The 12,712-nt window shown below is 35.5% G+C and overlaps 1 long non-coding RNA gene across 2 annotated transcripts in view; it reads left to right on the top strand.

The window, feature by feature from the left end:
• LOC140641760 (uncharacterized) overlaps window positions 1–12,712 on the top strand; it is a 33,881-nt gene that overhangs the window by 10,782 nt on the left and 10,387 nt on the right. Inside the window, exon 1 of one of the 2 annotated variants that reach the window (XR_012038360.1) lies at window positions 671–5,865. The exons of the other annotated variant lie outside the window; for it this stretch is intronic. This is a non-coding gene — a long non-coding RNA (uncharacterized lncRNA). Of the gene's footprint in view, window positions 1–670; window positions 5,866–12,712 lie in introns of those variants that run through there. 2 annotated transcript variants of the gene reach the window in all.

Below are 12,712 nucleotides of genomic sequence, written 5' to 3'. Positions count from 1 at the left end.
CTGTAACCTGTTCTGGCCAATGAGATGTGAAAGGAAGTCTGGAGGAGGGCCAGAGTGCTTCTGGGAAAGAGTTTCTTGTGCCTAAAAAGATACAGAAGAAAGAGATGGTACCTCTTCCTCCTCTGATGAGGTTACATGTGAATATGATGGCTAGAACTGCTCAGGCCATCTTAGGACAGTGAGAGAAACTAGCTTTGGATGAAGCTTTTCTAGAAGGTGGTAGAATGAGAGAAGAAACCTGAGCCCTTGGTGACCTTACTGAACTGCTGATTGTACTGTACTGTACTTGGTCTGATCTACCTCTGAACTTCTAGTTCTGTTAGATAATACAGTTCCTTATTGTGTAAGCCAGAATACTCTGGGATTTTGTCACTTGCAGCCAAAAACATTCTGAATGGTATACCTACTTTGTCTCAAACAGATTCTTGTCAGATGGATTTGATTTTATTATGATAGATTTGCTTTTATCAGAGACCTCCCCTGTCTTCTGGCTTCATAAAGTACGTGTAGATTCTAACTGGCCAGTTCTTGTCTCAGTCTTCTCTAAGGGACTCTGCCTCAGACCAGGGTTCTTCACAGAAAGCAGTAAAGAACTGATCTATTTTTCTCATCTTCTGTCTTTGACTCATGACATGAATTAAGTAGCACGAGAAATGTCTAGAGGTCAGGGTACTTGAATTTTCGTGTGGCTTTACTATTTGGTACCTGTAATCTTGGGCAAGTCACTTGAAAACATGGAGTTTCTTCTTTGAAATTTGTTAGTAATTGTCTTTCTTTTTTTCATAGTATTGTGATTCAAATGAAATCATGTGACTATGGCAGGTAAAAAACCCCTGTCTTTAAAAAACAAGTACTCAGGCTTGGTTGGATTTTCTGATTATTTTCCAGTGAACTAATGTTGAAGTCTCTTAGAATCAGCTCTGTGTAGCTTGTTATTAGTCTGTAAAAAGGAAGAAAGTGTAATATGGGGCATAATAATACAAATAATTAGGGATTGAAGTTGATATTTCAGTGACTACTTACAGTCTGAAATAAAATGAAAGGACTATGTAATATGAAGGAGAAATAAAGGTCAGAAGGTTTATATTGAGGCTTATTTCTAGTTCAACCAGAAATTCTGGTAAGCCCAATTAGGGGAAAGAGAAACCAATGGAAGAAACACCCCCCTCTAGTGGCGAGGGGCCAGATTCTATACTTCGGTTGCTAAGATTGGGGCGTGGATGGCTTTTTAGGGTGTTTTTTTAAAGTTTATTTCTTTATTTTCTTTTTAAAAGATTTTATTTTTAAGTAATCTCTACACCCACCATAGGGGCTCCAATTTATAGCCCTGCGATCAAGAGTCACATGCTCTACTGACTGAGCTAGCTGGGTGCCCTAGGATGTTTTTTAAGTTTCTCAAGAAGACTCCAGAGGATCTAGAGTTAGAACTTTTGAAGAAGATCTTCCTTATCAGGGGAGTTAACACATTCCACGAAATATGTAGCATTTTGTCAGCTTCATGTGGAATTGATCAAAAAATGTAGACGCTACATTTGGAAGAGACTCCCAGTTTACTTTTTTGTAGGCCAGAGATCATGAAAATTAGACTATTGTTACTAAATTTCTTATTGGTCTCAGATGACACAGTAAGTACCTTTATAAATACATTTATGGGGGAATAAAGCCTATATTTAAAGTTATGGATAATCCCATATGGTAGTGTTCACTTATATATACAAAATAATGGCTGTGGATTTCCTAAGTATAATTTTTGATTTGAAATTTTTTAGTGGCCATCCTGAGAACTGAATGTTTAGCTTGCATCTTGGAGGTGATTTAATTGTTCCCTGGAAAGGTAGTGAAGTTAGGTATATTAAAATAACATATTACAATTCAGTAGCATGGTAGGAACACCTAAAGCATTCTTAAAGGACATCTTAAGGATGTACGTTGATGATAATAATTGCAAGTGATTATTATATTTACAAATCTCAAAATCCATTGAAGTTTTTATTCAGCTGGTTTTTGGGAAAAATTCTTTTACATTTACTTAAAAATCTCTGAAGAGGCTACATTTCAGAGAATAAAATTTTTATGGTACTCTGGGTTAGATCTAAGGAAGATTTGAATGCCATTCAATTCCAATCCAGAATAGAATGATTAAGACACAAGAAAATAAATTCTACTCTGAGACTGCATTATCAAAGTGCCATTTTTTTTTTTTTATTTTTAATGTCAAACTGCCTTGCCCTGAAGGAAGGACATTTGCAGCTTACAGTAGAACCAACCTCTCAATAATTTAGAGTGTATTTGAAGATGTTTTATATGAAGTAAAAATGGAAAAGTTCTCTAGAAAATATAAACTTGTATATGGATAAAGTAAGATTATAGAAATGAAATTAACTTTTGTGCATAACTTGTGGAACTAATATCCTTAGTTTATGGTTATACTTCATAAATATACTTGATTTTAGGAAAGAAGAACTAGGTCTGGCAGTAGATCAGGATCTACCTATTGGGGAAAACCAGAAATAGGAGGAAGAGGTTATTAATGGTTCATTCTTTGCTGAGAAAAATTCAGTATGGGATAATGAAGGTCAGCTAGAGAAAGAATTATGGTTATGTTAAGTGAGTTCACAGATATTGTTGAAGGCAAATCAGCTAGAACTGATTTTTTAATATATATGGGGGCAATAAACCAATTAGATGGTCTCTTTACTAAATTAGTATGACAGTAGTAGAAGATATCTGGAGGGAAATAAAATAGATGATAGGGTTAGTGATAATTAGACCTTCATTAAATCCTAGCACTAAAGAGGTACCATGTATATTAGTGATAGCTTAATTCTATAAATAAAATTTGATATTAAGAATTGATAAAATGTTGGCATTGTTAAAATTGGGCAAGTATTGATTTGCATAAAGATTTGTAGCAAGTGGGTTTGAATAAAGAGTCTAGGCTCGAAACCTCATTTGAAATTCAAGATAAAGTATAATAATAATAATACATCTTCACATAGAATTTTCTAGTGTTCTGAGTATTTTCACAGGCATTTCATTTTAGTCTTATCAAAACTCTGGGCATAGTAGCAGAGGTCTGATTATCCCATTTTTACTAATAAGGCAGTGGAGGCTCAGGGAGGCTAAGGGACTTGCTAGGGAGCAAATAGGGACTAACTGCTTGGTGTGGGATTTGAACCCAGGACTCCTTACCAAAATACCTTTGTTCACTTCCTCCTGGGACTGCAGTAACCAATGATCACAGACTGGGAGGGATAAACAACAGAAATATATTTTCCCACAGTTTGGGATGCCAGAAGTCTGAAAGATTCTTGGCCTCTTCCAGCTTCTGCTGGCTGCTGTCATTCCTTGACTTGGTTGCATCACTCCAGGCTCTGCCTCTGTGTTCTCATAGCTTACTTTTTTTTCCTGCTCCATGTCTTTTCCTTTTCTGTCTCAAAATTCCCTTTCACTTTTCTCTGAAAAGAACTCTATAAAGACTGACTTTAATACTCCACTTGTCATTAGATTTAGGACACACTTAGATAAGCCAGATGATTTCCTCATCTCAAGATCCTTAATTACATTTTACAGAGGCTCTTTATACAAATAAGGTAGTATTCACAGGTTCTAGATATTAGGGTATGAATATATCCTTAGCAGCTACCATTCAGCCCCCTACATTCATTATATGCAGCTTAATTTTATATCTTCCTTTTGGATTGAAGAAATAATCTTCCATCTGAAGATAGGTGGTAGACTAGGGAATTTTTAGCTAGTACCTAGAGAGGAACATCTAAATTTTTTTCTGGTTGATGCTACATGATTAGTAAGTAGAATTGAACTAATTAATATAAGAGTTCCACCAAATTGTTATGCTAGCTTTTGCATTCACAGAACTATAAAAAATGGGAAAAATTAAGTTCAAGTAACATTCAACTATTCCTGATTAACTATTGAAAGCTGACTTTTAATCTTTGTTTCTTGTGTAATTGGGCTAGAGGAGGGAGTCTATGTATGTTTTGAATTTTTTTTTAATGACTTTAGTATGATCGGTTTCTCATATCACATGGACATTCTAATTTGGGTCATATAAATCAAGATTCATGTATGTAAACTCTTTGAGAGAAGGGACTTGATGTGTCTTGTTCACAGTCAGATCCCCAGTATATTTCCTGACACGTAACAGAGATGTGCTCAAACAACTTGTGGTATGAATGAAATAGTATTTTTATGACACTTAGTTCAGGCAGCCACAAATCCCATACTAGTTCACTTTTTGGAGGGTCCTGAATGGCAATAACAATAAGATCTATTCATTGTAGGAGAGTCCTCAATGACTCAGAGTCCACTGTGAGTCCATTTACTCTTGACAGAGCCTACAACTTTTTCATCTCTAATAATCTTTGAGCTCCGGGCTAAAAAAAACTGTCATCCTTGCCTTGTTCACATTAATAAAAATTAATGAATGAGATTCTTTCTGCTCAGGTAACATTAAGGCAGTATCATCCTACAGCTTTTCCAATCATTAGTGCTCAATGTTTAGCTCTGGGGAGGGTTTAGACTCTTGCCTTCTCAAAAGTCTACGAAGTTTTCACTCTCTGATACAGCTTTCAGTATTAACAGGTCAAAGTCCACTGATTATAATTAACTGTGTGCTGAATCTTCCGTGGATTATCTCAAATACTGCTTCCAGCCAACCTTAGAAGTTAAGTACTGTCATCATCCCTGTTTTACAGAAGCACAAAGTTAAGCAACTTGCTCAGGTTTAAGATTTGAAGACAGATAGTCTTACTTCAGAGCCTGCATGCTTAGTCATGTACCAATGCCTGCCTCACGCTCATTTGTTTGTAAGTAACCTGTTCTTTCTTTTTGAAAGTTTATATTTTTTCTTTATTAAACTTGAGAAATTTTTCCAGGATATATCTCTGTGTTTGCCTTTTATCATTTATCCTGGCTGGCATGCAGTGAGTGCTTTTGATCTAACAACTCTAGTCTTCTCGTGAGGGAAGTTTTCTTGCACTGTTTTGATTATTGCTTTCTCCAATGTGGTCCCTCTTGAATTTCTTTTATTTGCAGTTAGGCCTCCTAGACCTGCCCTCTAGTTGTCTTTTCTTTTCATTCAGGAATTCCATTTCTTTTATTTTTGGTCTAGATAGTGTGATAGCTCATTCACTTGCTTTTCCAGATAATAGATTTATTCTTCAAAAGGGTCTGTTCTACTCTTTAAGTTCCTCAGTTGAAAATTGAAATTTATGAATCGTTTAAAGAATTTCCCAGTCAATTATTTTTTTCTTGGTTATCCCCTTACAGTCAACAGTATATAAAAATATCATAACCAAGTAAACATTGTTTATTTGAGATGTACAAGGCCTTTTCAACATTAGGAAATATTAGTTTAATATATTGCCTTAATAGATTGAAGGAAAACAATTTTAGGATCATTTCTACAGATATTATAGCAGTATTTGTACATCAATATTCATTTGTGATAAAGCAAAGTAATAAAAACCAGTTTTTGGTAATCTAGGAGAGGATACTTTCCTAATAGCCATTGTCATATTTAGCATTGAAATACATAAGGAACATTTTCTAAGTGTGTCCTTTGAACTATGGATCTAGTTTTTTTTTTTTTAAGTTTTATTTCATTGATGTATATCATTTTACCAATACCATGTTGTCTTAATTGCTTAGTTTTGTTTTTGTTTTTTTTAGAGTGCACATGAATGTAAGGGGTGAGAAGGGGCAGAGGGAGAAGGAGAGAGAGAATCTTGAGTATGCTCCATGCTGGACATGGAGCCTGACACGGGGCTCAATCTCATGACCATGGCATCAAGACCTAAGCCAAAATCAAGAGTTGAACACTTAACTGGCTGAGCCACCCAGGTACCCTGCAATTGCTTAGTTTTATTTTAAGTATAGAAATCAAGTAATGTGAATCCTCCTTTATTTCTCTTTCTCAAACTTGTTCTACCATTCTAGGTCCTCCACTTTTCCATATAAAGTTTAGAATCAGCCTGCCAAATTCTACCAAAAACTATGCTGGAATTATTTTTGAGATTGCATTGAATATATACTTCAGTTTCGAGAAGACTTGATATTCTAACAATATTGAGTCTTTCAATCCGAGAATATTTTATATAGTGCCATTTTTACTTAGGTCTTTTTTATTTATCTCTTTTAAGTTTTATGTTTTTTAATCATACATATTTTACATATATTTTGTTAGCTCTGTCTCGTTTTTTGTTGCTATTTTATTTTATTTTTTTGTTGCTATTTTAAATGATACTTTTTAAATTAAGTTTTTAATTTTAATTCCGGTATAGTTAATGTACAGTCTTATATTAGTTTTGGGTGTACAATATAGTGATTCAACACTTACATACAATACCCTGTGCTCATCACAAGTGCACTCCTTAATCCCTATCACCTATTTAACCCATCCTCCCACCCACCTCCTCTCTATAACCATCAGTTTTTTCTCTTTAGTTAAGAATTTGTTTCTTGGTTTGTCTCCCTCTTTTTTCCTTTGCTCATTCGTTTTGTTTCTTAAATTCCACATATGAGCATTGTATGGTATTTCTTTCTCTGACTGATTTCACTTAGCATTATACTCTCTAGCCCCCTGTATATTGTTGCAAATGACAAGATTTCATTTTTTTTAAAATATTTTATTTATTTATTTGAGAGAGAAAGGGAGAGAGCCTACATACGCATGAGCAGAGAGAGGAGCAGAGACAGAGAATCTCAAGCAGACTCTGTGCCACTGAGTGTCGGGCTGGATGCCCCACTGAGTGGGGCTTGACTCCATGACCCATGAGATCATGACCTGAGCTGAAACCAAGAGTTGGACGCTTAACTGACTGAGCCACTCAGGCATCTCCCCACACCACATCTTCTTTATTCCTTCATTAGTCAATGGGCACTTGCAATGCTTCCATAATTTGGCTATTATAAACAATGCTGCTATAAACAGGGAGGTGCATGTATCCCTTTTAATTTGTGTTTTTGTATTTTTTGGGTAAATTACCCAGTAAGGCAATTATTAGATGATAGCGTAGTTCAATTTTAACTATTTTTTTTTTCAATTTTAACTTTTTGAGGAACCTCCATATGTTTTCCACAGTGGCTGCACCAGTTTGCATTTCCACCAACAGTGTGTTAGGGTTTCTTTTTCTCCATATCCTCACCAACACCTTTTGTTTCTTGTGTTTTTGATTTTAGCTATTCTGACAGGTGTGAGGTGATATCTCATTGTAATTTTGATTTGTATTTCCCTGATGATCAATGATGTTGAACATCTTTTCATGTGTCTGTTGGCCATCTGGATGTCTTCTCTGGAGAAATGTCTGTTTGTGTCTTCTGCCCATTTTTTAATTGGATTGTTTTTTGGGTGTTGAGGTGTATAAGTTCTTTATATATTTTGGATTCTAACCCTTTATTAGATGTGTCATTTGCAAATATCTTCTTGCATTCTAGTAGGTTGCCTTTTAGTTTTGTTGATTGTTTCCTTTACTGTGCAGAAGCTTTTTATTTTGATATAGTTTCAATAGCTTATTTTTATTTCATTTCTTTGCTTCAGGAAACATATCTAGAAAAATATTTCTATGGCTGATGTCAGAGGAATTTTTGCTTGTGTTCTTCTAGGATTTTTTTTTTTTTTTTTTTTAAGTAGGCTCTATGTTCAATGTGGAGCTCAGTGTGGGGCTTGAACTCACATCCCTGAGATCAAGACCTGAACTGAGATCCAGAGTCAGACACTTAACTGACTGAGCAACCCAGGTACCCCTCTTCTAGAATTTTTATGATTTTAGGTCTCTCATTTAGGTCTTTGATCCATTTTGAGTTTATTTTTGTGTATGGTTTAAGAAAGTGATCTGGTTTCTTTCTTTTGCATGTAGCTGTTCAGTTTTCCTGGCACCATTTGTTGAAGAGACTGTCTTTTCCCATTGTATATTCTTTCCTGCTTTATCAAATATTAATTGACCATATAATTGTAGGTTTATATTTGAGTTTTCCATTCTGTTCCATTGATGTATGTATCTATTTTTGTGCCAGTATCAATCTGTTTTGGTTATTGCAGCTATGTAATATTTCTTGAAGTCTGGAATTGTGATACCTCCAGTTTTGTTTTTCTTTTTCAGTATTGCTTTGGCTATTTGGGGTTTTTTTGGTTTAATACAAATTTTAGGATTGTTTGTTTTAGTTCTATAAAAAATGCCATTAGCATTTAGGTAGGGATTGCATTAAATCTACAGATTGCTTTGGGTAGTCTAGACATTTTAGCAATATTTGTTCTTTCAATCCATGAGCATGGAATGTCTTTCCAGTCATTTGTGTTGTCTTCAATTTCTTTCATCAGCATTTTAAAAGTTTTCAGAGTACAGGTCTTTCTCCTTTTTGGTTAAGTTTATTCTGAAATATTTTATTATTTTTGGTGCAGTTGTAAATGGGATTGTTTTCTTAATTTCTCTTTCTGTTGCTTCACTATTAGTGCATAGGGATCTGGGATTTTGGAGATTTTATTTATTTGAGGGGGTGAGGGATAGATGGAGAGAAAGAATCTCAAGCAGGCTCCATATCTAGCGCAGAGTCTGATGAGGGGCTCAATCTCATGAACCGGAGATCATGACCTGAGCTGAAATCAAGAGTTGGATGCTTAACTGACTGAGCCATTCAGGTGCCCTGAGATCTGGGATCTTACATGAAAAAGGATATCTTGGTATATTAGTTACAATAAAGCAAGATGTTTTAACAAACACTAATGTTTCAACAGCTTAATAAAAGAGGAACTTATTTTTCACTCATGTAATAGTCTCATGTGGATGTTTTTGGTTGATAGACAGTTTTTCTCTGTATAGATTCAGGGACTCAGGTCCCTTGCATGTGGTTTTACCATTTCCTAGGGCCTTAAAATCATCTCTTTCCAGCTGGCAGAAAAACAAAGATATGTTGGAGGATGCACACTCTCGATTACTTTGGCTTTGACATGATGCCTATCATTTGTATTCACATTCTCACATTCCATTGGTTGGCCAGATAGGTAGGTGGTCTCAGCTGTCTCTAAGGTATATTTGTATGTTGGGGGTGGGGGAGCATGGGAGAATGGGAGATAGTTTCTGACTGGGCAACCACAAATAAGGGAAAGGGATAGGCATTCTCATTTGTAATTGGCAGGAGGATCACCGGAATGAGGACACTGTGGTAATATCTTTAAAATTTTTTAAAATATATATCCTTTGAGTTAAACTCCACTTCTAGCAATTTTTCCTGTAGATATATTTACATTTTAAGGATACATCTAACAATATTGTAGTAGTGAAAGATTAGAAATATTCTGAATGTCCACGGAAGGGGACTGAATGAACAAGTTATTATTATATTTCCATACAATGGAACGCTTTAGCTACCAAGAGGAATAAGGCAGTGATATATGTATTGCCTGAGGAGAGAAAAATGAGGTATAAAATTTTGTGTGTATGGCTACCACTTTTTTAAAAAGAAATATATACACAGAAGTAAAATATTTGTGGAAGAATCACAAGAAACTGGTAACAGTGGTTGTTTCTGGTTTAAACTAAAAGATAATGATGGAATGGGATGGTAGAGAGACATGTTTTTACTGTATACTCTTTTATACCTTTTGGTATGTACCCTCTTAAATATAAAAGTCAGCTGTAGAAAAATGTAAATTACATGGAAAGATGGTTGTAATATATTGTTGCCTGGAAAAGCTATTTACTGAAAGGAATGTACAGTATGGTTTCATTTTTATAATAAATAAATTTTTAAATGGTGTATATAAAATATAGTGATTTATTTGTGATCTTTTGCTTATCTGTATTTAGAAATTTTTTATAATGAACATATATCACCTTTGTAATTAAAATATATGAATAAAAATTAAAAAAGAAAGACAATGAAAAATTTTCCTAGTAGTCCCTAAAGTTAACACTGTCATGAACTCTTTCCCCATTTCAACTTATGCCTCTTATTTGCTTCCATGCTACATTTTTCATACATTCATCACACGCCGGATTGCATTATCATGTACACATTTGGCTCACCAGAATGTACTCTGTACATTCTTTAAAGGCCTGGATCTTACCAGATTCATGGAGGATTCCCTATCTGTGCCAAGAACAGTGTCTTTCTCATAACAGGTGTGCAGTAAATATTGAGTCGGTGCTTGAAGCAGGGAGCACAATGAGTAAAGTGGTTGTGCATTTTGTTGTTACCTGATGCAACCTGTATTCAATACTGTGCCAGATTCATTCTTTAGTGATGCCAGGGGCTTATTAGGTGCAGTGCAAAGCACATGGGCCAAAGGGTTTCCTTCCTAAAATGATATTGGTTGCCTCTAGAGATCTCTGTCTCTGCATCTTAGATTAGTTAATGTGGATTGATTGCAGAAATATATATAATAAAACATGACATAAAGTTAAAAATCTAAGAATAATCAAATTGCTGATGACATAGTCTCTCCTGTTTTACAGGTGAGACACGCCTATGGGCTTGGTATGTTAATTTATATCTGTTTCCTCCTATTTTTCTCTCCATACTATTTTCCTTTTCCTGTTTCTATCCTCTTGCTACAACCTATCCCTGTACATATAGCTGTAGTTCTGATATGGTTATCAGGGGTCAATTATGAATGAATGGGAAGAAATACAAATAGAAGAATTAGGAACTAATAACATTACTTACAGCAGTAAATTTTGTTTTTTTCATTGAAAATTACTTGAGAATTGCTTTGATGGTCTGGCTTCTCTCCAAGTCCCAGTTTTATTGCCATTAATCTCTTGCCACTTTATTGCCTTACTCTCTCTGTTTCTCCCCTACATTCTAGTCCTTCTAGGGCCTTTCCTCAAACCTTTTCTTACTGAGCGGTCCTCTACATATGTCCATTCATTCAAATACTGCCTTCTCACAAAGAGCCAATTCAGATGCCACTTCCTCAAAGAAGTCATCACAGACCTTCTTAGTCAATTTCACTCTGCTCATTCTTCCATTAAATCGTTATATCCTCATTAGAGCACTAATTAAAGTTTATTTGTTAATTTGTTCATTATGTACACATTCATTGAGTGTCGACTGTGCATACATTCTTGTGGGAGCTGGGTTAAGAGACCACTAAAGACAGTCTTCAGGAAGCTTACAAAATGGTGGTAGAGGCAAATGAGCAGAACCATTTCAGTGCAACGTAGTAAGTGAAGTGTGTGCAGGATTCTGTGGGAGCACAGAGAGGGAGCATCAAATATAGCAGGGGTTGGGGAATTCCAGAGAGATTCGAGTTGATTATTGAAGTTGGAGAAATGGAGGTAGGGAAAGGAATTTCCCAGATTAATGGAACAGCACAGTGTGAGTCATTGAGGTGTGAAATGTCTTGCATATATGAAGAATAAGTAGCTCAGGCTGGAGTGTGGATTGGGGAGGTGGCAGGAGATTCATTCAAGGAAGCAAGTCATGGTGGAATTGTGATGGGACTTTTGTGCCAAGCTAGGGCCATGAGCTTTCTGAAAGCAATACAGAGCCCTTGAAGGATTTTATGGTGGAAACAATGTAAGGAAGCTTTGAATTCTGTGTTTCCTGAAGGCAGGAATCAAGTAGTATACATCATGATACCACCTTAGCACCTAATACAGAGCTTAATACTGGAAGCCCAGTAAAATTGAACTGAGTTTACTGGGTACTGCTCTATTTTTTTCAAGGATTTGTTTATCTGAAATAATAACAGTAATAGTATTGAACCCTTTTGCACTCTATTAAATCTTTTTAGATTATTTTATTTGATAATTAATTTAGAATTATCTAATCCTTACTACTCTCTGAGGTAAGTACAGTGGCTTAGAGGGTTTGAGTGAGGGGAGCAGTATAATAGTTAAGTCTACTTAGGTTTAAATTTAAGCCCCTCCACTTGCTAACTTTGGACCTCAAAGTTACACATGTGCCTCAGTTTCCTTGTCTGTAAACTGATAATGATAATGATATACCTCATAGGGTATTGTGAGGAGTAATGATACATGTAAATACATGGGAAGTAGTTGGCCTTATCATTACTAAGTGATTACATGCTCAGTGAATATAATTCTTAGCTATTATTAAGAAATATTACCCAAAGTCACATTGGTGACATTAGTGGTGAAGCCCAGGATAAACAAGGCAATTTGATTTCAGAATCTTTAATTACTATTTATTCTATGTTATAACTACTTCTGTAGTTATAGTGAGATGAGTAAAGATGGGTTATAAGCAGTGAAACAAAATGAAGAATTTCAGTCAACATGGGAAATACCATTTGGGGTAGGGAATTCTTAGGGCTCTTCAAATTACCCCCACTTAAAGAACTCTTCCTTTGCTACCCTTTCTGCACATAAAGGACTTATGTGAGTAGTATATCTCTCTAATTTAAGTAGATGATATTAATTCCAGATTCCTAATGCACATGGCTAATGAACCTAGAGGATGTCTTACAAAGGTCTCCCTCTAGTTGTTTATCTGCTAGTGCTGGCACCTGGTATTACAATGTCAAGTTTTGTAGCTGTTCCTCTTCTCCATACTCCTTAGATTTTTCCAACTTTAGGACCCAAGTGGGAGTCTTATGTTGGAGGATGTTGTGCAAACCACATGCGTAAAGAAAATAATTTACATTTTTCCTTTCTTAGCTTCTGGAACATCAGTGATTCCATCCTCCCACTTCGATTGGGCAGAAATTGAGGTATTCTCCTTATGC

The sequence above is a fragment of the Canis lupus genome, chromosome 10 (assembly GCF_048164855.1).
Source record: "Canis lupus baileyi chromosome 10, mCanLup2.hap1, whole genome shotgun sequence".
NCBI lineage: Eukaryota > Metazoa > Chordata > Mammalia > Carnivora > Canidae > Canis > Canis lupus.
This window is presented reverse-complemented; position numbering and strand designations above follow the sequence as displayed.